Source organism: Tachypleus tridentatus, chromosome 4 (assembly GCF_004210375.1).
Source record: "Tachypleus tridentatus isolate NWPU-2018 chromosome 4, ASM421037v1, whole genome shotgun sequence".
Taxonomy (NCBI): domain Eukaryota; kingdom Metazoa; phylum Arthropoda; class Merostomata; order Xiphosura; family Limulidae; genus Tachypleus; species Tachypleus tridentatus.
The window spans coordinates 105,420,175-105,448,102 of record NC_134828.1 but is presented as its reverse complement, the minus strand read 5'-3'; the positions used below and the strand labels follow the sequence as shown (position 1 = coordinate 105,448,102).

The 27,928-nt window shown below is 32.2% G+C and overlaps 4 non-coding genes across 4 annotated transcripts; all 4 read right to left on the bottom strand.

Annotated features, from left to right (window-relative positions):
• Positions 1 to 18,539: 18,539 nt before the first annotated feature.
• On the bottom strand, positions 18,540 to 18,622 carry TRNAL-CAG (transfer RNA leucine (anticodon CAG)). The gene has a single exon. It is a non-coding gene; the product is annotated as a tRNA-Leu (tRNA).
• Positions 18,623 to 21,138: 2,516 nt separating this feature from the next.
• TRNAL-AAG (transfer RNA leucine (anticodon AAG)) lies at positions 21,139 to 21,222 on the bottom strand. The gene has a single exon. It is a non-coding gene; the product is annotated as a tRNA-Leu (tRNA).
• A 2,514-nt stretch (positions 21,223 to 23,736) lies between these two features.
• TRNAL-AAG (transfer RNA leucine (anticodon AAG)) lies at positions 23,737 to 23,820 on the bottom strand. Its single transcript has one exon. It is a non-coding gene; the product is annotated as a tRNA-Leu (tRNA).
• Positions 23,821 to 26,340: 2,520 nt separating this feature from the next.
• Positions 26,341 to 26,424, bottom strand: TRNAL-AAG (transfer RNA leucine (anticodon AAG)). Its single transcript has one exon. It is a non-coding gene; the product is annotated as a tRNA-Leu (tRNA).
• Between the last annotated feature and the right edge of the window lie 1,504 nt (positions 26,425 to 27,928).

Below are 27,928 nucleotides of genomic sequence, written 5' to 3'. Positions count from 1 at the left end.
GACTGTTCAAGTCAGCGGGTTCCTTTCCTTGAACCAGAACACCGACTCTAGGCAGACGCTTAATGTTGGTGATCGTTGTGGTAGGTTTGCACCTGTATATTTCTTTAGCTAATTGTGGTTGGTTGAAACTACCAGGAACTCCTTGGATTATAATTGCGTGCTTTGGTAATTTTGGTGCGAGTTGTGTATGTGTGTCTGTGTTGGTTGTCCTTAGTTTAATTTGTTTTTTCTGACTACGAGTCTGCACAAGCGTGAAGCCTTCGTCGTCAGAAAGAACTTCGTCTTTGTCTGAATTTGTTTGTTGTGGAATATCCAGGGTGGGGTTTGGGTTGCTTAAACTGCTAGTTGTTGGCTTATTATTGTCTATTTCCGTAATCTTAGCTACACTATCTTCAGTTGTTGAAAGTATAATATCCTTAACTAGTTTTCTTTTTTTTCTAGTCCTAACAGTATTTTCTTTAATAGGCGTTAACTTGGCTTTTAATTCTTTTTCTGCTATAAGCATTAATGATTTTAATTTTACATTTCCATTTTCTATTTGTCCACCGTCACTAGACTTACTTTTTGTCTCCGATATAGACGGGCTTGCTCCCTCAGTTTCAGACGCTACATCGTTATCCCTGGTGTCTGACCGCCCCGACTCCCCGGCCGACATGACGCCTCGTTGTTTAGCGAAGTTGAACTTCATGTCTCGGGCTAATTCAAAAGGTAATAAGGTCTTCTGTCTCTGTATCTACTGGAGTGAAACTCGAAGTGAATAGTAAGAACTCGAAAAATATGACCTGAAGGAGCAACGACTTGCTGTGAAATTTTGTGTTAAACTTGGAAAATCTGCGACTGAAACTTTTGCTATGCTTAACAGGCTTACGATGATGTTGCTATGAATCGTACGGCATGTTTCAAGTGGCATGAACGTTTTAAGGATGGTCGACAATCCATTGAAGATGATGAGCGTCCTGGACGTCCTTCCACGTCAAGTGACGACCCACACGTCGACAAAATCAACACCCTGGTGCGGGCAAATCGACGTCTGACTGTCAGGGAACTTGCTGAAGAGTGTGGGATATCAGTTGGATCTTGTTACGAGATTTTGACCAAAAATTGAAGATGCACCGCGTTGCTGAGAAATTTGTGCCTCAGAACTCGTGAGTTTTTGGCCAAACACTCGATCACTGTTCTTCCCAACCCCCACTACTCACCTGACCTTGCTCCTTGCGATTTTTTCTTGTTCCCCGAACTCAAAAGAACCTTGAAAGAAAGAAGATTTGAGACGATTCCCGAGATTAAGGCAAATGCAATGAAGGAACTGGGGGACATTACAAAAGAAGCGTACCAGTACTGTTTCAACAAGTGAAAACACCGTTGGAATAAGTGTGTGCTTTGGGGAGGAGAGTACTTTGAAGGGGTTCCAGACCTGTAACTTCTAAATAAAGTACATTTTGTTTTATGACGTCAGTCCGCGTATTTTTTGAACAGCCCTCGTAGATATAATTATCCTAAATTTACTAACATCACAAACTAAAAGCACAGTTAATTAATAATACAGCAACATGGTATAAGCTATCTATTAAGAATTGCAGCATTATATTATGTTGAAAATATATATTTTAGTAAATCCGATATAAATAATTAATTATGTTATATTTTCTAATCTTACTATTATGTAAAGGACATGGTGTGCACATTTGTATCTATGTGACCGAAATAATAAATACATTGTGTCACTATCTGTTAAATGGCACCACAGAAAAAATCTATAAAAAATTCTCACTTTCGTATTCTAAATTCAGACAATTATAAAAATAACTACGATACGTACGACAAACCTTTGTTTATTAAAGAACAGAATTTTAAAGTCCTGTCCTCGTTACAAGAACCCGACTTTCACTAGGACTATATTTGAAGGTTTGATTATATCTTTATTGATGTAATTTATAAATATAGTTTTAAGGAAAGGAGTTAAAAACACTGTTAATTTTCAAATAAACGATACCATACTTAATAGATAAAATAAATGTTTGCTTAGCACAATCAGGACTGTTTTCCACTGCATTAATAACTGTACAAAATAAATATTTTTTGTATTAGAAAATGTCCCATTTTTCTTAATTTTTCAGTACAACGCTATGTAAAACAGCCCAGTATTTGCTAAGCCTCTCTCAGGTTGCAGAGTGAAGTAATTGTTGGTTTTTGTCTGACTTTTATTTCTTATTTCAAGAATTTAATTCAGATTTATAGAATGATCTTACGTAAATATACAATTAAAATATTTATACTAAACGTTATACCTACAAATTTTCCTGGTCGAAATACCCCTAGAATGTAAGGTGGGTAATTTTTTGCTATAAAATTTTGTTCTTTATTCTCAAAGTTCGGCTTTTATTTTAATATCTGGTCTCCATAGTTGCTATATGCAAACATTCAGTAATATTGGGTTTCCATTTTATTGTTGTCTTTCTTCACAGTTTGTATTGGTTGCAAGTGTAACAATACTCTTGAACAATTGTTGTAATGAAATGACGTAAGCAAAAGAGAAGGAAAATTATAGAAAAATAAAACTGATAAGTGAGGGGGTAGTAATGGGAAAATTCAGAAGATATTAAAAGTTGAGTGATGAAAACGAAAATTTATCCTTTAAATCTAGCAAAGAAATTGTGCCTTGATTATAAATAAAGGGTTTTTTCTCCCGATCACGTGTATGACGATTTGTCAATGTCGCTCTCAGAGCAACAAGTTTTAAATGTGATAAGTTTTTTTTGTCGTCTGTAGATTTATTGTGTACATACGACTTTAACCTTTCATATATATTTATTTATATATACTATACGTATGTATTATATGAAATATAAAAATTGAGAGAACCACAAATGATTCATGATTAGATTAAAGTACACAAATAGATGCTATTGAGAAACAAACATTTAAAGTTGAAAGGTATACACAGTTTACTAACAGTGATAAAAACAAACTGTAAGATTGTGTGATACTCGTGGTTTTTTAAACTATGCTTCATGGAGAAATATATATGCAAAAACGGCTCGTTTGGGTTGAGAAAATATTTTACATAGAAGAACGAACAACGTTTCGACCTTCTTTTGTCATCGTCAGGTTCACAAAGAAAGAGGTAACTGACCGGAAGCTGACCACGTGTTTGGAAGGGGTTGTGTAACTGAGTGTCGGAATGTAGAGGGCGGTGTTAGATGTTTGAATATATAATTTATTTATTTTAATATATTAATATAGGTATAAAGACGTTCCTTTATATTGGTATATTTTGGGTTTAAGTTGTTGTATAAGTAAGGATTCTTTAATTTTGCGTTTGTTTCATTATTTAGTATTTGAGTGTTTTCTATGGTTATGTTGTGTTTATTTGACTTGCAGTGTTCGAAAACGTGTGAAGGTGACTTTTTATGTTCTTTGAATCTAGTTTCCATTTTTCTACTTGTTTCTCCAATATAGAAGTCGTGGCAGGTATCACATCGTATTTTATAGATAATGTTGGTGTGGTGTTTGTCAGTGTAGTTTTTACATAGTATAGACCTCAGTTTTGTGCCTGGTTTTTGAATAAATTTGGTATTAACTGGAATGTCATATTTTGTTACTAGTTTTTGCCAAATGTTGGTTATTTGTCTGCTGATGTCAGGAATATATGGTATGCAGCAGTATATAGTTTCGTGATATTTTGATTCGTGAGATATATTTACTTTTGTTGGTTGATTTTGCTTTCTGTTTATGTGTGTGCGTATAATGTTTTCTACGGTTTGTGGAGGTGACTTATTGATGTTGATGAAGTATTGTTTTATTTTGTCTAATTCATCGTTAATTTTATCTGGTGAGCATAGTTTTATGGCTGAGTTTATTTGGTTTCTTAGCATGTTGAGTTTTTGTTTTGTTTCATGTGCTGAGTCACAAGGAATGTATAGTCCAGTATGAGTGATTTTTCGGTGGATTTCTGTTTTGAATTGTGTGTCGGTTCTTGTAATTTTAAGGTTAAGAAATGATATTTGATTGTTTTCTTCCTGTTCACATGTGAAGTTAATGTTGGGATGTATAGAGTTAATGTGATTGAAAAAATTAAGTATGTATTCTGTAGATTGGAATCTCGCAACCGTGTCATCTACATATCTGTACCAGTATAGTGGTGGATGTAATGCTGTGTTAATTGCTTGTGTTTCAAGTTGTGTCATAAAAATATTGGCTAGAACTGGTGATACTGCGTTGCCCATGCTTAGGCCATTTGTTTGTATATAGTTGTGGTTGTTGAACATGAAGTTTGTCTTTATCGTGGTGAATTCTATGAGGGTTGCTAATTGGTTGCTGAGAATGTCTATAGTTGGGTTAGGGTCTTGAATATAGAGTTCTAAGGCTATCTTGCTGGCTTCAGTGGTTGTAACTTCTGTAAAGAGGAATATAACATCGAATTTGGTAAATACATTATAGCATGGGCATTCTCCAAATATGTAACGTCAGCCAGATCATTCATCAAAGACACTTTTAATTTCAAGTCTAATCTAAATCAACTTAATCATAAAGCCTTAATGGTCATTTCTACATGTATACAAAAAGAATATTACAACTAACTCATCTGTGATCACGTTTTATAATTTCTTCGTTTTTGGGTCAACACCGAGGTCTGGATAAAAGAAAAAGTGAAATGACAAACTAACAGTACTGACACCAGAAATAAACAACATTATAACACCAACTTTTAATTTTATATTTAATTAGACATCAAAAGTAAAATTCTATAATACTCTCGGGAATTACAAATAAAAGTTGTATCAAGCTAATACCACATCACTTCACCTATTCTTAACTGTTATATCATCTACCATGTTCCTAATTACTTTTTAGTTGTTTTCAGATCATGTTTCACTTCTTTAATATGAAATAACATTACATATAGAAATAGTTTTATTATGTAGAGCATTGCTTGAGACTATCCTTAACGTTGAAGTGAGGTTTCAGACGGTACTTCTTCAGATAAGTCAGTTGTAATTAATAGCTCCTCGTCTGTTTATGTAAGGAAGAAATTAGTAAACTATAATTCTGTTGAGAAGCTCCTTCTGTTTAAAATGTGGCTACTTCACTGATGTAACTTATCTTACCAGATGTGATCACTGACACAGAGAATTTACAGATCTTAATCATATGTACAACCTCACTTAAACCAACACAGTTTTACTGTTGTTGACTACAAACACAATTACCTTCCATTACATATCACCTATTAAACATACCAATAACTCATATATTACTTGACAACTTATATTACAGAACATGATAGTAATATCAGCCACCTCTCATGAGAAACCTCTTTTATATAAATCAAACACTAACTTAAAAACATAATAAGTCAAGTTTAAACCAACATACAACCATCATCTGATACTCAGATTGGTATGTACAGTTGTTAGAAAAACAGATGCAACACTCATCATTACACTGAACACAAAACATCTAGTCCTTATTCAACTTACTGTTATTAGCTGTCCACCTGTACATTTTTTAATTTATTGTATATTTGTGAAAAACATAGCCCCAAAACCAGCCACATGCTCAATGAAAGCAAATGTGAAGACTTGTATAGCATTTCAGTTGAGAATTTAAAAATAATTTCTCTACAACATTATACCTCAAACACCAAAAAATTAATATAAAAAAGGATGTTGTAAGTGAGATTGTATAAGTCAGTTTAGTATTAACAAATGGTTTAGACTTTTATAAATTAAAATAACATACATATTTGTTTCTTCATTTTTTTATATTTTAAAAAATTGTTAAAGTTATTTTTAAACTCCTTATATTAACTATGTTTTTACGTATTTCTTGTTATAATATTTTTATTTCCTTAGCTGTATTCAACACCTTGTTAATACTTTCTTTGTTATATTGTTATTATTAATACTCATGTTTCTATCTTGTAAAATATTATTTTCTCAACTGTTGTATTCGATTCAAAATTTCCTGTCATTAACCAAAAAGCTTGTTTCTGGCTTGAAAAAAATATTTGTTTAAAACATTACAAGAAAATAAAACCAAATTTAAAGTAATTAAACACAAAGTTTAATTTATTTTATTAACCTTCACACTGTTCTGTTATTTTATATAAACACACACACACTTACTCATTACACACATTTTCACACTGTTCTGTTATTTTATATAAACACACACACACTTACTCATTACAAACATATTACACACATTTTCATTCATCTGTTTTGTTTTTTTGAATTCATAAACAGTCTGTATCAATATTTCTTTTGATAAATTAATATTTCTATAGGGCTATACTTGATAATGTAAGTTTAAGTCACATCTGTTCTTGTTGAAGTATACTAGACCTGACTATCATTAGTTACTGTTGTCTCTATTTCTTTAATGTAGAAACTTTATATTAATGTAAGTTTCATGTTTACATGATTTACTAAACAAGATTCTGGCTATATGACTTACAGAAACAAAAATGAACCTAGACCATCAACTGGCATGCTGCATTAAACCAGAGTTTTACGAACTTATACAACAAAACATAAACCAAATCAACACTTGGAATGACAGAGACAAAAAGATCTACCACAACAAAAAACTTGAGAAACTAAGATGCAAACAACAGAAAAGACAACACGACAAACCATTGATTAACCTCATAATTAACAGATCTGACTGACAATTAAACACAGATGAGATACGTCAACTTAACAAAGGACCCAACTTCGCAATACCACCTAGGTGCATTCCAACTTTAGAAATTAAAGCATGTTTAGAAGACTTAACCAGGAGACTTGTGATACTTTCCACAGAAAACAAAATCAACAGAAAATAACCAACAGAAAGAAGACAATTTTGACAATACTATTGACATCCAACAGCCAAACTTCTTGGGAAAAATTAAAAATTAATATTTTCCAGAAACACCTAAACACAACATCTTAAACGATTTTTCAAAGAATTTTCTCACAAAACCATCAACATAATTTCACAAAACAGAAAACTAAAAACAACCTCACAAAAGAGACATTAATTCCATTAAAACCTAAAACAAGACAAAACATTAAAATTCTAAAAGCAGATAAAGGAAATACTATAGTCATAATAAACACAAATGAATACATCCAAAAAACGAAGAACATCCCATCAGACATAAACAAATTGAAACCAATACACACAAATCCAACAGAGACACATGAAACGAAACGAAACAAAATACTACTATAAACGAAAAAGCTAACACAATTTCAAAACACCACACCACAAATACACGGCATCCCCAAACCTCATAAACCAGATTGTCCACTATGACCAATAATGTACACATATGAATCGTTTAATTACAGTTTGGTAAATACATAGCATGGGCATTCTCCAAATATGTAACATCAGCCAGCTTACTCATCAAAGACTTAATTTCAAATCTAACCTCAATCTTCTTAATCATAAAGCCTTAATGGCCAGTCTTGATGTAATATCCCTCTTTACAGAAGTCCCAACTGCTGAAGTCTGCAAGATAGCGTTAGAACTCTATATCCAAGACCCTAACCCATCAATAGACATTCCAGCAACCAATTAGCAACCCTTATAGAATTCACCAAAATGAAGACAAACTTCATGTTCAACAACCACAACTATATACAAACAAATGGCCTCAGCATGGGTAATCCAGTATCACCAGTTCTAGCCAATATTTTTATGACACTTGTTGAAACAATCAATTAACACAACATTACATCCACCACTATATTGATACAGATATGTAGACGACATGATTGCGGGATTCACATCTACAGAACAAACGCTTAATTTTTTCAATCACATTAATTCTATACATCCCAACATCAACTTCACATGTGAACAGGAAGAAAGAAATCAAATATCATTGATGATAACATGAGTTACTTTGTTCCTTTTGGTAAAGGTTTCGATTTTATGTTTTATGTAGGGGTCTGCTAGAAATTTTTAAAAAATGCAGATTTTCTACTTATGTTTATTTTAGATATGAGAACACTTTTCTATGAGGAATATAACTTGTATACAGTTGAGAATATGAAAGGAGATGACGTTTCTACCTATAACTGTTTTTAAAATAAAATTACTTCACCTATCTAATGTTATCAGTGTTAATAGCTTTCATTAAGTTGAAATTAAAACTCTACTAACTACAACTAATGCCTCTGTAGTCCCTCATTAATTATAATTAACAAAGTGTTTGTTTCCTTTCCCAATGTGCAAAACTAAATACATTGGCACTTTTAAGTAAAATTAATTGAATGACACTGATGAAAAGAAAAGTACACTTCTATTTAGTGTGTGATTATCAAAACGTACGAGTGAAGTTGTACATGTTTTATATTATATCATGATACACAAATATAGTTTTTAAAAACTGTACTGTCCTCCAACTTATAATGTAAGGAAGCTGCTCAGTCACCATGTTTACTGGTTAACTGTTTATGTTGGACAAGTATCTGAGTTTGGAATGTTTCCTTATAAATCGGCCTGTAACATCACTCAATACCACATCAACAACAACACCCTGTAGTTGTTAAATTAATTAACTTTATCTTCCCCAGATCTAAATAAATCTCTGCATCAACACATTTAACAAAAGTGAAAACCTTTGTTCTATTGTTCGACAGTTAATTCAGGAAAACATGTTTCACCACTTCTGGATTTTAGATAAATCCCATTATTTAAATAACATAATGATCTCTAGACAGTTTTAATGAACAGCTTCAGTTCATTTAGAAAACGATTTAGAAACAAATGGGGAAAAAAATAAAACCAAGAGTACTAAAACCACAAACCTGTCAACACAGTAACCACTTCACAGTTTTATTTATCACTTTTGTACTATCGCATAAAGTTTTAATTATAATATCTTAGCTATTAAGTTGTGTTAGAAAATGGAAAGCCAAAAGCACAAACTTCCTGTACCCACCTTTATGAAACCAAATATTGCTGCTTCTTTTAAGCAATTAAAGACATGACCTTAGTTTAAGAACATTTCAGAAACCAAGATACTCTTAGTGAATAGAGCAGAAATACCCATTGTGTAGCTTTATGCTTAACTCAGAAGCATTTGTTGTATTTTTAAGTAGCACAAAATAAAGACTATCTACCACAGGATTTTACAAAGGCCTTAATATACCAGTTAAATGTCTCCTTTATTAATTCTATAGCTATCCCAATGCACCACTTCTTTAATTGATTTTTCTTTTAAATTTTTTATCTTAATTTGCTTCAACTCTTTTCAAAAACAAAAAGATTTACTTTAGTTTCTCATACTCAATTTTTTTGCTTGCTGTGATTTTATTTAAATTTGTTCTGTCTTCAAATTATGCAGTATTCTTTGTTTCTATTTTTAAAACTTAGTTCATTTCAACTGTTTTAAGTTCCATGTTTATGTTGAAAATAGATTATTTGGCAGGAAATATCCATATGTTGTTGTTCATATGATGCTTTTCTATAGGCTTCAGGAAGCAGAATAATTAGGCTTAAAAGTGAGAGGGCAAAATCTGGCCATTTTTATGTCAAATCTAACATATTATATCCCAGTACACACCTCCAGTACCCCTTTACCATGTGTGCAAAGTTTTAGATCTGTCTCTCTCTCACACACACACACACACAAATAGGCTCTTTCATTATTATTGACAAAAAAAATCTTTACAATAAAAGAACTTTCTAATAGTATAGCAATATTTATTATTTTAGATATATTTATACTTATTCATCACTTAAACTACTTGTGGTTTGTCAATATTTTTAAGAGTCTCTGACATGTGTATATTGTTTCAGTTTAAGTATTATAAATTTATTTATAAGTATTATAAATAATTGACTTTAATGGTACGTGTAAGATATGATGATATCTCTATTTAAAAAGAGATAAGACTTCTACACTTGTGGTTCGAGAGCTGTTTGAAAAGTTTAATGTAGAACAAGTGTACTGAGATTGGTGGAGAGGAACACTTGAAAATGTAGAATAACAAGTTAAGAAAAATCAGGTTTAATAGAAATAGCAAAGGCATTAAACTGTAACTGAAAATGACCACTGGTAGGAAATATTGAATAATACCTTAAGATGATCAATAACATTTTAAACAAATACATGAATTGGGAAACACATTATGCATATATAACAGTAGATAGAGAAACAACGATTTATAAACAAAGAAGTGTTTTACTGATGGTAGAAAGTACTGAACATAGGTCTACTGTTTCTTAAGAAAACAGACCAATGTTTTCTGGAAACATGTAATATATTCCACCACCAATAAAATTCTTTTTGTGCTAATAATTAGTTGTTTGCCTGTCTATTATTTTAACCAAACCTTATAAAATTGTGAAATTTCTTGTTTCAAAGTGTTGTAAATACTGGAAATATATATTTTAATCTTTGGAGAAAGATTAACTGTAGAGTTGAGAAAGGGTTAGTGATTGAATAACTGTGTGTTTTCGTATAGTAAAGCCACATCAGGTTATCTGTTGTGTGCACCAAATGGAACTGAACCCCTGATTTTAGCATTACAACCAGAGGAACAGAGTGAATCATAGATACATTATTTTACCTTTTAGTTTGTAGATATTATAAATCAATCTAGTGATGAACTGACAATGTCATAAACAGTTTTATTTTTTATTATACAAACTAACAAAAAGTTTAAAATATGATGATAATTACATATATATTATGATTAAAACGTAAGTGGGCTGAATGTAAATATATCAGCACCTTAAATTAATTTATAAATATAACACTCCTTCTGTGATAACTTAAACCTATAAATATATAATCATGTAATTTTCATACTTGTGTCCAGGAATATATTTCTGATGTTTAATTTTAAGTATGAAAATTTTTTATTCATGCACTTTATGATAACTATAAATATTTAGTTATGGTATGTTAACAAAAAAAGCACATAAAATGTTTATTCTGTTGTTTTTTCAAATAATACGAAAACTATGAAGAAGCTTATGAAAAAACTGAAAATATTTACACGTAGGGTAAACGTGTCTTTACTGTATCAAATGCACCTACATAGGTGAAACAATTAAGAGTGTTAACTTTTACCTCTTACAGTAAAGTTACTCAAGATTTAATAATTTCCCTGCACATAAATAATAAAAACACTGTAAATCTCCATTATTCATAAGTGTGTGTAACATGGTACTAATAACAATATGGTAAGTGTGTGTGTACCACTTACATATTGGTTTTATTTTTGTATGACTTTATTTGTATACCTATGTGCTTTACTATGAAATCTTAGATATTTCCCAAATATATATATATCAATATTGCATTGTCGTTAACAGTCCATGTTGCTAACTTATTGTCATAATGGAATAGAACAGAAATGTGTTCAGTATATCCCATCTGTCAGTTAAAATCCAAAAAGTGATGTCAATCTAGTCAGCAGCCTGAATAATAAAAAAGATCATACACAAATGTGGTTGGGTGTACATTTCTATGTTGTTGTTTTTTTTTAGAAGGTTGAAGGTTGGAAGAATAATTAGTAGAAATATTAGGGGTGGATTCTATTTATTTGCTTTTACTTTAAGGTATGTAGTGGTAACTCTATTCCCACAAAAGATTATAATATTATAACACCCCTTGGCTGAAAGAACAAGCATTTCTGGTTGCACAAGGATTCAAACCCACTACTCTCAGACTGCAAATTGAACTTGCAATATGTAACACCGTAACACACGGTTTTGAGACTAAAAGACATAGATTTCACAAAAATATCAGGATAAATCAGAATGCATATCTGTTTGACATCAATGTTCCTTTTATTCACTTTTTTAACAAATATAATAAAAAATGTTCATTATGATAAATAAAATAATAATTTGATCTAAGAAGATGTTTTGTTTCTTCCTAATTCATAATAATATTCTTACATGGTAGAGGAAATGTATATTATTTTGAAAATCTATGAAGCTGAATTATAGGAAATTATGGCACTCAATATACTACTGCTCTTGGAAAAATCTAACAAACATAATCTGTTAAATTTTCTTGTCCTAGAATAATGCCAGTCTTCGTAACTTGCATATTTCAACATGTATACTGGGATATTTGGTTTTTGAGCTATTAATGATTTTAACTGTATATTTGGTTATCACTGTAATGGGTTGTAGTGTTCACATTAATCTGTTACTTCCATGAACAGATGCTGTGTGAAAAATAAAAAACATTTCAACAAAAGTTCTTATTCTACATCACATACATTTTGTTAAATTAGTCCTTGTATACAGTACTGTGTGAAAGTGTTAGGACAAAAGAATATTTTATCATTCTTTCTATTTTATGAGCTAATTCTTCCATGCCATTACTGATTCAAAATTTCATCACCATGGTAATGACTCACTGATCACTTTTAACAATTAAATGAACCAGGGTGAGAAACCTTATTTTTTCAGAATTCCCTATACTTGTACCATGGGTAAGTCATAATTGTTCTGTTTGAAGGAACATAGTGGTCAAATTTAGGGCCTGAAATAAGTGTCATGGTACTGCATGTCTTAACTATGTAGAAAGAAGCTAGCTTATTGTACCAGTATATGCTAAAAGGAATCAGTTTAATAGCAATCCACAAATAAATCTTGATAAAAACAGTAATAACATATGTGATGTTATCTTGTCATTCTGCAGTCCAAAAAGAGGAGAGAATTGTCAGTAGAGCAGAGAGTTTCCATAAAACTTTCATGTGATTGTAGCTGGACTCTCCATTTAACTGCTGTAGACTTGAAATGTTTCCCAAACACTATCAAGTACACCCTAGATCATGAAAACAATACAGATAACTTTGAAAATACTAAAGGAAGAAACAGAACATCTAGGTTCAATGATATTGGTGTTAAGTACCTTTGTTTATGCAACATTCTGAACAGAAGGAAGACTGTCACTGGTCTCAAGCTTGAGATAAATGACCATGTACCAAATGAAGTAAAATTGTCCACATCTACAGTATCAAGAAGAGTCAATGATAATGGAATATTTGATTGTGTTGGAGTTAAAAAAAACACTTTTACTTTGTTTTCCAAATATTGACAAGAAACTGGACTGCTCATAACTGAAAAGAAGTGATATGGATGGATGAGTCAAAGTTTGAAATAGTTGGTTCAAAGTGTACGTTCTTGTCCAGCAGAAGAAAGGTGAAGGATACTTATTTCAATGCATAGCACTTGTGATAAAGCATGGTAGAGACAGTTTCATAGTTTGAGAATGTTTTTTAGCTGAGGTGACAGGAGATTTCTGCAAAATAGATGGAATATCAGACCAAATTATTGGTAATGAATTCTACTACCAAGAACATAATGACCAAAAACACTCAACCAACATATGTAGAAATTACTTACCTGAGAAACAAGCTGCTGGGGCTATTCAAATGAAACAACAGTTCCCACAGAATCCCTATTTCAACCCAATTAAACAGATCCAGGATTTGACAGATTATAAACTTGACATATGAAAAGGTACTTCCAATGCAACTTTGTGCATGTGTATTCGAGACATTGAGTATTTTTGTTTTGAATTTTGCACAAAGCAATGTAAGGCCTATGTGCACCGACACCGAGTAAAATCCCAAAGGACACCATTATTACACATCACTCAACAATGCCTGAAAGACCTTTCATGATTATTAAGGAAAAAGGGGGACACAGAAAATATTCATTGTTTGCTGAATTCAAGCATAGTTACTTAATTCCTGTTGCACTAAATGTGAAGAATAATAAAATATTGATGTTCTACCTGTGATTTATCTTCAACTGTTCTTTGAAAGTAATCTCAAATTTGATTTTTGACTTTGTCATAACACTTTTGTACTACAGTACTGTAAATTGGAATGGATGGATCTAAATGTATATAAACATTTTTTGCAGAGTAAAAAGTTGATATATGGAATTATGATATTACAAAATAAATAAATATAAAACTGTGAGGTGGTGCCATAATAAGTTGAAGTTTTCACATCATGCAAGGAATAGCCAAGAATGACAATGAATCCTTACACTTAATGGTACTGCTTTTTTGATGTAGGTTATTAAGATAATAGATTCAAAGCAAACCAAAACAGCCTTGTAAAATAACAGTAATTTATACCATACTTTTAAGAGTTCAGAGGCAGTGTATCTTTTATCTACATCCACCTTCAGACACCTGTCCAGGAAGTCTTGAAAACCTGTAGACAGGTTATCTTTATTCTCAGTGTTTGGTTTCCCATTTATTAATATTAAATCAAGTACCTGAAAAAGGAGTGTGACTTGATGACTGAATCAATAACCTAACTTACCAACATAATAATTCTGATAATAAAAATATACATGTATGTATATAATGAAAACAATTATACATGTTAAACATTTTAACCAATACTGTTAATGACACTAACATTACAGAGATAGAATACACCTTACTTACAAAATACAAAAATACTATCTGTTTCATGCACTATCACTGAATCCCTGTCACTTGACAACCATGACATTGGAATGTACAAATCTTTGAATAATATTCCATAATACTGTCTAAATATCTCCAAAAATATAACTTTACAGTAGCTGAACACCATGAGTGAATTACCTAACATGTTACTATTTATATATAGGGGTTTAACAAAAGTTGCTAGAAACCTGATATATTTATGTGTTTCTTTCTTTGTTCAAGAACAAATAGTTTTTAATGAAGTATTTTTCTGAAGCTGCTGGTCTTAACAAAAACATCAAATCAAACTAAATAAACAATTTGTTTTATAATTACCTAAAACCCAACACTTAAAAATACGGTCTGAAAATGAAATTATTTCCTTTTTTGCAGTCGATTTGCCACAGATTTCCTTTTCTTTATTCACATGGATCATATGTTTGTAAACATTTAGGTATTAAATCAGAAAATAATTTATGATAATTTCTTGCAACAAAGTGGGCTAGTAGATAATTTGAAATAGACTGTACTATTGTTAATACGTATACATAAAACCTGTCTTTTATGTCAAGTTATAATCTTATTCATTAGGTTTGTTTGTTTTTTGAATTTCGCACAAAGCTAGTCAAGGGCTATCTGTGCTAGCCGTCTTTAATTTTGCAGTGTAAGACTAGAGGGAAGGCAGCTAGTCATCACCACCCACCGCCAACTGTTGGGCTACTCTTTACCAACGAATAGTGGGATTGACCGTCACATTATAACGCCCCCACGGCTGAAAGGGCGAGCATGTTTGGTGCGATGGGGATGCGAACCCGTGACCCTCGGATTACGAGTCGCATGCCTTAACACGCTTTACATGCTGGGCCGTTCTTTAAGAGCACAATAAGTAGCTGTGTTACATAGTTGGACTTCTTTCATTACATTTTAAGTTTATAGAAAAATTCAAATTAATATTTAAAAAATATTCAGTGCTTTATACAGCCAGAAAAAGACTATTTTTCATTACAGTTTTCAAATTTGATATTGAGGTAAAAATGAAGAAATAAACAACCATAGAATAAAATAAAAATATGAAATATGACACTAATTTGTAAAGATAAATAAAAGAAAAGCATGGATACATTCTCTTAGAAATCATTGAAGATGCATTGAACATGAGAATTGGAAACATTTGTACTTACATGTACATATTTTATGCTTTTTATGTAAATAATCAAGTAAACCACTAATATTATGTGATGTTTGAAAATCTTCATAACGTACATATAATGTCAAGTAATCTACACTAAGAGGAAACTGTTACAAACAACCTAAAATACTTAGAAATGCTCGTGTTCACAAAAGACATCATATGTCTAAAGACTATCTTCGTTTTATGGTCCAATCTTCCCCACATTAAATGTTATCACTTTTAATATTTCTATGAATTATGTTGTCATGGTGTAGAAACTATTGCCTGAAAAATATAAATTAAATATGAATTTATTTCAAAGACAAATATCTTAAGATATTAGTGTAATTTTAATTCAGCATGCTTGTTGTATTCAGTATTATATATATGTATGTATATGTTGTACTATTTGGAGACAACAACACAAACATTAATTACAACAAAAAATAGTTTTTTTTTTACATTAAAAACTACCAGAAGTAATTTCATCATGTTATTAGGTTAATATTAGTTGTTTTATCTTCTGTTGCCAAGAGCTAGAGGTTCTTACACCAACATCCAACATAAAGCTGGCCATGAGTAAAGTGTGGGCTTTGTAGGTTGACACCAACAACCTTGATGGACAACCCCTATCTTATTTTAAACTTAAATAATTTCTGAATTAAGGTATTTGCTGTTATGTCACAAGTGATTTTGATAAAAAATGAAGTTCTTTAATCAGTGCAGGCTTTAAATTAAAAAATTAAATATTTTCCAGTTTTGTTATTCATATATTTCATTTTATATTTACAGTACAATATTAATCTATACTTTTGTTACGAGGCAACATAACAAAAGCTATTGCAAGAAAGCACCATTACCAAAACACACTGGGTTTTCTATGTATTAAGTATTGTTATATGAATGAAAGTACCCAGTTATGCTCAGGTTATTAGATCAATATATTTTATGTGACAGAGGTAGAATAGCCACTGTCCCAAGGTATATGGGCACCCTTGTATGAAGTGTATAGGTTATACATGACTCTCAGTGCTTGCAGGTTGGTATGGGCCCCAACTCATAATAAAGTGGTGTGGCCCCTCAAAACACGTCCAGTCCATCTCTGCAACATGACTATGTTATTACTGATATTTTGAACCTATTTTAGTATAAAAGTATAACAAATATACTTTTCTTGCCGAGCAACATGACATAGAAGACATCTTAACAAAAACCTATTAACTTTTGTATGTATTAGAGGTTGTTATATAACAAACCACAAATGTATGTGCTAAAAGGAACACCAAGACAGACAGGTTTTAATTGCTGTTCTCGTTACATATGAGAAATGAGACCTGTTGTTAAACTATGTTTCTGAGAAAACTTCGCAGAATATTATCAGGAAAGAGCTTTTTTATCATTGATTTTCTCCAAAATGAAAAGCTTCTAAAATTATGTGATATATCTTGCACAGCATTTGTAGGAACGATATGAGAAGTACCAAATTTTCATTTTTTAACGAAACATGTCACAATCAAATTTCTCTTCTTAATTTCGTTTGCATATACATATATTGCGAGATCTCATATTAAACCACTTGTCGAATGTACGGCATCAAAGAAACGCAATCGTTTCTTCGCAGACCGTTTCAAACTTCCAAAGTACATATTCCTCTTACACTTGGAACTGATATTTCCGATACAAATAGCAGGTAGCCTTAGAAAAATTAATTTTTGAAGGTAATGAGGCAAAATTTAAAGTGTTGTGTGAGTGGTTGAGTTGGAACCAATTCCTGATAAATCAGACTGCTTCCTTCACGCATGGCCATCATCTTCTTATTTCTGAATTTTGATTGAAATTTTAAATGAACGTGCAACAAGCGTGATGTTTCTGAAGTCGCCTTGATCAGTCAGACATGTGTTATCACTATTCATCCTGATGGCTTTTGTTTAATAACTTTTTCGAATGTTTTCGGTCTCATACTATTTAACTATGCTTTCCCCGTCACGAATGAACAGTTCCAATTGTTATTTTAAACTGAAAAGCTGGAAATAACGACGGCAGATAGATTAAGAAGCTTTACCGAAAATTCAAGCTATGAGAATGGTCTTAATCAATGAACGATATGTTTCTGACTTAAAAGAAACTTGATTTTCGGTTCTCTTCTTTGTCTATTTCGAGGAAGAAATCCTTTCTATAAATCATTCCATTATGATTTCCGTTCCGTTCTTGGTTACTAACCAAATGAACTTTAGCTCGACAATTAGAAAAAATAGAAAGTTCTCTTCAGTGACTGTCTTTTAAAATCATAAAATTTTGTATTGTTTCGAAACTAGAAGTCACGCGAACCACTTCCACTGTTGCTAGTTTCTTCTTCCATATTCCTAAATTTTGACATACAACACAGATTTGACACATAAAAGTTCTCTTATTCTTCTTTATTTTTACCTAGCTAAACGTGATTCATATTTTAAGGGAGTGCAGGTATCATGTTTCATAACGTGCTCAAAAAATGTGTTCACTGACACGATCGACAAACTAAGAAAAATATTGGTATCAAGAGGAACACCTAAACAGTTTATATTTGTTCATGTTACTTCTATAAAGTGAGGCTTGTTTTAGAAAATCGGCCTTCGTAGAATAAAACATACTATTTTTTTCCCTGATTGTGTCATAAAGGATATCACCTAAAAGTATACTACATTTCTAGCTCACATCTTTTCTTACGTTGTAGAGATCGCAGTTATTATATTTTATAGTAAAACATGTAATAATAAAAGTTATGTTGTTCATCCATAAGTAGAAAAGTTTTCGCTTTTAACATTTTCCTTTAAATGAAATCATATGTTAATGGTCCATTTTGAACCTAAAATACAAGTACCGGAAAATTTCTTGACAACGTGAGTCACGTCAACGTACGAATGAAAAGAGGCAAAATATCAGTGATTCTGTCAGAGTGGGATTCGAACCCACGCCCGGAAGACCGGACTGCGACCTGAACGCAGCGCCTTAGACCGCTCGGCCATCCTGACGTATTTTTTATTTAAATTTTCATTTTTTCGAATGGTGGCGCCTTTTAAAGTTAAGAACGTGTTATCCATCTCTTTCTGCATCTTTGGCTCTTTAATATTTTTAATTTTTCCGATCTCATCGCTCTGTCCATAAACTACTCAGCTAGCATTTAAACCACATATGACGAGAGACAAAACCACCATAAGACCCTCAACAGATAGAAACTCAAAGTATCGAACAAACAGAAAGCGTAAGTTACTTTACCGTAAATGAAAATAAAAGAATCGACTTAGTCAATTGATGATCGTAATTTTCAAGAAATGCGAATGAAAACTTCCTAACAAAGCGTTCCTATATTTTTCGATTTCGCGACGTTTATATGATGCAAATATAATATTTTATAATAATTTTCTGGTGTGTATACTCCACAATAACCGAAAACAAAATTATTATCTTTTACTATTCTAGCAAGAACAACATAAGATCTTTCATCTCTTTAACAGTTCTTTAAATCAAACTAAAAGTTGATTAGGAAAGTTATACTTTCCACTTTGTCTTTTGTAAAAATTTATCCGATTTACTTAGGTTTACTAACTCAATTAACCTGTCTAAAACGTCAAAGGTATGAATGTATAATACGGTTGCGAACTGGACATTTTCTGAGATAATTTTCAAAAGGTGCTTTCATATGTTTAAACGAATAGGTTAAACATGTACGATCTTACTGAATGTGACTTATTTTTACCATATTTCTCATAAAACCTTTACTGTGCTGCATAATCATCGTTAAATGCATATTTCTACATAAACTTTCTATTATTCTTCATATTTTCGCTAGATAAAAAAAGGTGTTTATTCACCCAAACAACACAAATGTATGTGCTAAGAACACCAAGACAGACAGGTTTTAATTGCTGTTCTCGTTACATATGAGAAATGAGACCTGTTGTTAAACTTTGTTTCTGAGAAAGCTTCGCAGAATATTATGAGGAAACAGCTTTTTTATCATTGATTTTCTCCAAAATGAAAAGCTTCTAAAATTATGTGATATATCTTGCACAGCTTTTTTAGGAACGATCTGAGAAGTACCAAATTTTCATTTTTGAACGAAACATGTCACAATCAAATTTCTCTTCTTAATTTCGTTTGCATATACATATATAGCGAGATCTCATTTTAAACCACTTGTCGAATGTACGGCATCAAAGAAAAGCAATCGTTTCTTTGCAGGCCGTTTTCAAACGTCCAAAGTACATATTCCTCGTACACTTGGAACTGATATTTCCGATACAAATAGCAGGAAGCCTTAGAAAAATTAATTTTGAAGGTAATGAGGCAAAATTTAAAGTGTTGTGTGAGTGGTTGAGTTGGAACCAATTCCTGATAAATCAGACTGCTTCCTTCACGCATGGCCATCATCTTCTTATTTCTGAATTTTGATTGAAATTTTAAATGAACGTGCAACAAGCGTGATGTTTCTGAAGTCGCATTGATCAGTCAGACATGTGTTATCACTATTCATCCTGATGGCTTTTGTTTAATAACTTTTTCGAATGTTTTCGGTCTCATACTATTTAACTATGCTTTCCCCGTCACGAATGAACAGTTCCAATTGTTATTTTAAACTGAAAAGCTGGAAATAACGACGGCAGATAGATTAAGAAGCTTTACCGAAAATGCAAGCTATGAGAATGGTCTTAATCAATGAACGATATGTTTCTGACTTAAAAGAAACTTGATTTTCGGTTCTCTTCTTTGTCCATTTCGAGGAAGAAATCCTTTCTATCAGTCATTCCATTATGATTTCCGTTCCGTTCTTGGTTACTAACCAAATGAACTTTAGCTCGACAATTAGAAAAATAGAAAGTTCCTTTCAGTGACTGTCTTTATAATCATATAATTTGGTGTTGTTTCGAAACTAGAAATCACGGGAACCACTTCCACTGTTGCTAGTTTCTTCTTCCATATTCCTAAATTTTAACATACAACACAGATTTGACAAATAAAAGTTCTCTTATTCTTCTTTATTTTTCCCTAGCTAAACGTGATTCATATTTTAAGGGAGTGCAGGTATCATGTTTCATAACGTGCTCAAAAAATGTGTTCACTGACACGATCGACAAACTAAGAAAAATATTGGTATAAAGAAGAACACCTAAACAGTTTATATTTGTTCATGTTACTTCTATAAAGTGAGGCTTGTTTTTAGAAAATCGGCCTTCGTAGAATAAAACATACTATTTTTTCCCTGATTGTGTCATAAAGGATATCACCTAAAAGTATACTACATTTCTAGCACACATCTTTTGTTACGTTGTGGAGAGCGCAGTTATTATATTTTTATAGTAAAACATGTAATAATAAAAGTTATGTTGTTCATCCATAAGTAGAAAAGTTTTCGCTTTTAACATTTTCCTTTAAATGAAATCATATGTTAATGGTCCATTTTGAACCTAAAATACAAGTACCGGAAAATTTCTTGACAACGTGAGTCACGTCAACGTACGAATGAAAAGAGGCAAAATATCAGTGATTCTGTCAGGAGTGGGATTCGAACCCACGCCCGAAAGACCGGACTGCGACCTTAACGCAGCGCCTTAGACCGCTCGGCCATCCTGACGTATTTTTTTATTTAAATTTTCATTTTTTCGAATGGTGGCGCCTTTTAAACTTAAGAACGTGTTATCCATCTCTTTCTGCATCTTTGGCTCTTTAATATTTTTAATTTTTCCGATCTCATCGCTCTGTCCATAAACTACTCAGCTAGCATTTAAACCACACATGACGAGAGACAAAACCACTATAAGACCCTCAACAGATAGAAACTCAAAGTATCGAACAAACAGAAAGCGTAAGTTACTTTACCGTAAATGAAAATAAAAGAATCGACTTAGTCAATTGATGATCGTAATTTTCAAGAAATGCGAATGAAAACTTCCTAACAAAGCGTTCCTATATTTTTCGATTTCGCGACGTTTATATGATGCAAATATAATATTTTATAACAAATTTCTGGTGTGTATACTCCACAATAACCCAAAACAAAATTATTATATTTTACTATTCTAGCAAGAACAACATAAGATCTTTAATCTCTTTAACAGTTCTTTAAATCAAACTAAAAGTTGATTAGGAAAGTTATACTTTCCACTTTGTCTTTTGTAAAAATTTATCCGTTTTACTTAGGTTTACTAACTCAATTAACCTGTGTAAAACGTCAAAGGTATGAATGTATAATACGGTTGCGAACTGGACATTTTCTGAGATAATTTTCAAAGGTGCTTTCATATGTTTAAACGAATAGGTTAAACATGTACGATCTTACTGAATGTGACTTATTTTACCATATTTCATAAAACCTTTACTGTGCTGCATAATCATCGTTAAATGCATATTTCTACATAAACTTTCTATTATTCTTCATATTTTCGCTACATAAAAAAAGGTGTTTATTCACCCAAACAACACAAATGTATGTGTTAAGAACACCAAGACAGACAGGTTTTAATTGCTGTTCTCGTTACATATGAGAAATGAGACCTGTTGTTAAACTTTGTTTCTGAGAAAGCTTCGCAGAATATTATGAGGAAACAGCTTTTTTATCATTGATTTTCTCCAAAATGAAAAGCTTCTAAAATTATGTGATATATCTTGCACAGCTTTTTTAGGAACGATCTGAGAAGTACCAAATTTTCATTTTGAACGAAACATGTCACAATCAAATTTCTCTTCTTAATTTCGTTTGCATATACATATATAGCGAGATCTCATTTTAAACCACTTGTCGAATGAACGGCATCAAAGAAAACCAATCGTTTCTTTGCAGGCCGTTTTCAAACGTCCAAAGTACATATTCCTCTTACACTTGGAACTGATATTTCCGATACAAATAGCAGGAAGCCTTAGAAAAATTAATTTTGAAGGTAATGAGGCAAAATTTAAAGTGTTGTGTGAGTGGTTGAAATGGAACCAATTCCTGATAAATCAGACTGCTTCCTTCACGCATGGCCATCATCTTCTTATTTCTGAATTTTGTTTGAAATTTTAAATGAACGTGCAACAAGCGTGATGTTTCTGAAGTCGCCTTGATCAGTCAGACATGTGTTATCACTATTCATCCTGATGGCTTTTGTTTAATAACTTTTTTCGAATGTTTTCGGACTCATACTATTTAACTATGCTTTCCCCGTCACGAATGAACAGTTCCAATTGTTATTTTAAACTGAAAAGCTGGAAATAACGACGGCAGATAGATTAAGAAGCTTTACCGAAAATTCAAGCTATGAGAATGGTCTTAATCAATGAACGATATGTTTCTGACTTAAAAGAAACTTGATTTTCGGTTCTCTTCTTTGTCCATTTCGAGGAAGAAATCCTTTCTATCAGTCATTCCATTATGATTTCCGTTCCGTTCTTGGTTACTAACCAAATGAACTTTAGCTCGACAATTAGAAAAAATAAGAAGTTCCTTTCAGTGACTGTCTTTATAATCATATAATTTGGTATTGTTTCGAATCTAGAAATCACGCGAACCACTTCCACTGTTGCTAGTTTCTTCTTCAATATTCCTAAATTTTAACATACAACACAGATTTGACACATAAAAGTTCTCTTATTCTTCTTTATTTTTCCCTAGCTAAACGTGATTCATATTTTAAGGGAGTGCAGGTATCATGTTTCATAACGTGCTCAAAAAATGTGTTCACTGACACGATCGACAAACTAAGAAAAATATTGGTATAAAGAAGAACACCTAAACAGTTTATATTTGTTCATGTTACTTCTATAAAGTGAGGCTTGTTTTTAGAAAATCGGCCTTCGTAGAATAAAACATACTATTTTTTCCCTGATTGTGTCATAAAGGATATCACCTAAAAGTATACTACATTTCTAGCACACATCTTTTGTTACGTTGTGGAGAGCGCAGTTATTATATTTTTATAGTAAAACATGTAATAATAAAAGTTATATTGTTCATCCATAAGTAGAAAAGTTTTCGCTTTTAACATTTTCCTTTAAATGAAATCATATGTTAATGGTCCATTTTGAACCTAAAATACAAGTACCGGAAAATTTCTTGACAACGTGAGTCACGTCAACGTACGAATGAAAAGTGGCAAAATATCAGTGATTCTGTCAAGAATGGGATTCGAACCCACGCCCGGAAGACCGGACTGCGACCTTAACGCAGCGCCTTAGACCGCTCGGCCATCCTGACGTATTTTTTTATTTAAATTTTCATTTTTTCGAATGGTGGCGCCTTTTAAACTTAAGAACGTGTTATCCATCTCTTTCTGCATCTTTGGCTCTTTAATATTTTTAATTTTTCCGATCTCATCGCTCTGTCCATAAACTACTCAGCTAGCATTTAAACCACACATGACGAGAGACAAAACCACTATAAGACCCTCAACAGATAGAAACTCAAAGTATCGAACAAACAGAAAGCGTAAGTTACTTTACCGTAAATGAAAATAAAAGAATCGACTTAGTCAATTGATGATCGTAATTTTCAAGAAATGCGAATGAAAACTTCCTAACAAAGCGTTCCTATATTTTTCGATTTCGCGACGTTTATATGATGCAAATATAATATTTTATAATAAATTTCTGGTGTGTATACTCCATAATAACCGAAAACAAAATTATTATCTTTTACTATTCTAGCAAGAACAACATAAGATCTTTAATCTCTTTAACAGTTCTTTAAATCAAACTAAAAGTTGATTAGGAAAGTTATACTTTCCACTTTGTCTTTTGTAAATATTTATCCGTTTTACTTAGGTTTACTAACTCAATTAACCTGTGTAAAACGTCAAAGGTATGAATGTATAATACGGTTGCGAACTGGACATTTTCTGAGATAATTTTCAAAAGGTGCTTTCATATGTTTAAACGAATAGGTTAAACATGTACGATCTTACTGAATGTGACTTATTTTTACCATATTTCTCATAAAACCTTTACTGTGCTGCATAATCATCGTTAAATGCATATTTCTACATAAAATTTCTATTATTCTTCATATTTTCGCTACATAAAAAAGGTGTTTATTCACCCAAACAACACAAATGTATGTGTTAAGAACACCAAGACAGACAGGTTTTAATTGCTGTTCTCGTTACATATGAGAAATGAGACCTGTTGTTACACTTTGTTTCTGAGAAAGCTTCGCAGAATATTATGAGGAAACAGCTTTTTTATCATTGATTTTCTCCAAAATGAAAAGCTTCTAAAATTATGTGATATATCTTGCACAGCTTTTTTAGGAACGATCTGAGAAGTACCAAATTTTCATTTTTGAACGAAACATGTCACAATCAAATTTCTCTTCTTAATTTCGTTTGCATATACATATATAGCGAGATCTCATTTTAAACCACTTGTCGAATGAACGGCATCAAAGAAAACCAATCGTTTCTTTGCAGGCCGTTTTCAAACGTCCAAAGTACATATTCCTCTTACACTTGGAACTGATATTTCCGATACAAATAGCAGGAAGCCTTAGAAAAATTAATTTTTGAAGGTAATGAGGCAAAATTTAAAGTGTTGTGCGAGTGGTTGAAATGGAACCAATTCCTGATAAATCAGACTGCTTCCTTCACGCATGGCCATCATCTTCTTATTTCTGAATTTTGTTTGAAATTTTAAATGAACGTGCAACAAGCGTGATGTTTCTGAAGTCGCCTTGATCAGTCAGACATGTGTTATCACTATTCATCCTGATGGCTTTTGTTTAATAACTTTTTTCGAATGTTTTCGGACTCATACTATTTAACTATGCTTTCCCCGTCACGAATGAACAGTTCCAATTGTTATTTTAAACTGAAAAGCTTGAAATAACGACGGCAGATAGATTAAGAAGCTTTACCGAAAATTCAAGCTATGAGAATTGTCTTAATCAATGAACGATATGTTTCTGACTTAAAAGAAACTTGATTTTCGGTTCTCTTCTTTGTCCATTTCGAGGAAGAAATCCTTTCTATCAGTCATTCCATTATGATTTCCGTTCCGTTCTTGGTTACTAACCAAATGAACTTTAGCTCGACAATTAGAAAAAATAAGAAGTTCCTTTCAGTGACTGTCTTTTATAATCATATAATTTGGTATTGTTTCGAATCTAGAAATCACGCGAACCACTTCCACTATTGCTAGTTTCTTCTTCAATATTCCTAAATTTTAACATACAACACAGATTTGACACATAAAAGTTCTCTTATTCTTCTTTATTTTTCCCTAGCTAAACGTGATTCATATTTTAAGGGAGTGCAGGTATCATGTTTCATAACGTGCTCAAAAAATGTGTTCACTGACACGATCGACAAACTAAGAAAAATATTGGTATAAAGAAGAACACCTAAACAGTTTATATTTGTTCATATCACTTCTATCAAGTGAGGCTTGTTTTTAGAAAATCGGCCTTCGTAGAATAAAACATACTATTTTTTCCCTGATTGTGTCATAAAGGATATCACCTAAAAGTATACTACATTTCTAGCACACATCTTTTGTTACGTTGTGGAGAGCGCAGTTATTATATTTTTATAGTAAAACATGTAATAATAAAAGTTATATTGTTCATCCATAAGTAGAAAAGTTTTCGCTTTTAACATTTTCCTTTAAATGAAATCATATGTTAATGGTCCATTTTGAACCTAAAATACAAGTACCGGAAAATTTCTTGACAACGTGAGTCACGTCAACGTACGAATGAAAAGTGGCAAAATATCAGTGATTCTGTCAAGAATGGGATTCGAACCCACGCCCGGAAGACCGGACTGCGACCTTAACGCAGCGCCTTAGACCGCTCGGCCATCCTGACGTATTTTTTTATTTAAATTTTCATTTTTTGGAATGGTGGCGCCTTTTAAACTTAAGAACGTGTTATCCATCTCTTTCTGCATCTTTGGCTCTTTAATATTTTTAATTTTTCCGATCTCATCGCTCTGTCCATAAACTACTCAGCTAGCATTTAAACCACACATGACGAGAGACAAAACCACTATAAGACCCTCAACAGATAGAAACTCAAAGTATCGAACAAACAGAAAGCGTAAGTTACTTTACCGTAAATGAAAATAAAAGAATCGACTTAGTCAATTGATGATCGTAATTTTCATGAAATGCGAATGAAAACTTCCTAACAAAGCGTTCCTATATTTTTCGATTTCGCGTCGTTTATATGATGCAAATATAATATTTTATAATAAATTTCTGGTGTGTATACTCCATAATAACCGAAAACAAAATTATTATCTTTTACTAATCTAGCAAGAACAACATAAGATCTTTATTCTCTTTAACAGTTCTTTAAATCAAACTAAAAGTTGATTAGCAAAGTTATACTTTCCACTTTGTCTTTTGTAAAAATTTATCCGATTTACTTAGGTTTACTAACTCAATTAACCTGTCTAAAACGTCAAAGGTATGAATGTATAATACGGTTGCGAACTGGACATTTTCTGAGATAATTTTCAAAAGGTGCTTTATTATAATATTTTATAATAAATATCTGGTGTGTATACTCCACAATAACCGAAATCAAAATTATTATCTTTTACTATTCTAGCAAGAATGAGGCAAAATTTAAAGTGTTGTGTGAGTGGTTGAGTTGCAACCAATTCCTGATAAATCAGACTGCTTCCTTGACGCATGGCCATCATCTTCTTATTTCTGAATTTTGATTGAAATTTTAAATGATCGTGCAATAAGCGTGATGTTTGTGAAGTCGCGTTTCTCAGTCAGACATGTGTTATCACGATTCATCCACTTGACTTTCGTTTAAAAAAATTCTTTTTCCAATGTTTTCTGTCTCACACTACTCAACTCTGCTTTCCCGTCACGAATGAAAAGTTCCAATTGATATTTTAAACTGAAAAATTTGGAAATAGCGGCAGATAGATTAAGAAGCTTTACCGAAAATGCAAGCCTAGAGAATGGTGTTAATTAATGAACGATTGTAAAGTTCGGTCAAAATTGTTTTAATATCCAGAGAAATAGTTCAATTACATTGTAAATAACGTTTCTCTTGTTCATATGTTTCTGACTTCAAAGAAGCTTAATTTTCAGTTTTCTTCTTTGCCTATTTGCCTCTTCGAAACCATGGTCTGACGGAAGGTGCCGGATCTCCCACGCGATCGGCACCTAAAGCGCCAATCTCCACCCCGTAGGACACATCGACCACGCCAAGGGCGGGCGAGCGTGGCCCCCCTTAGAGAATCGAAACTCTTCCTTTTTGGACACGGCAGCCGCTGGGACAGGCACCCTTTCGGGTTCCACCCGCAGCCGCCATGCACGACGCGAGAGGAGAACCTGCCTCCCCTGCC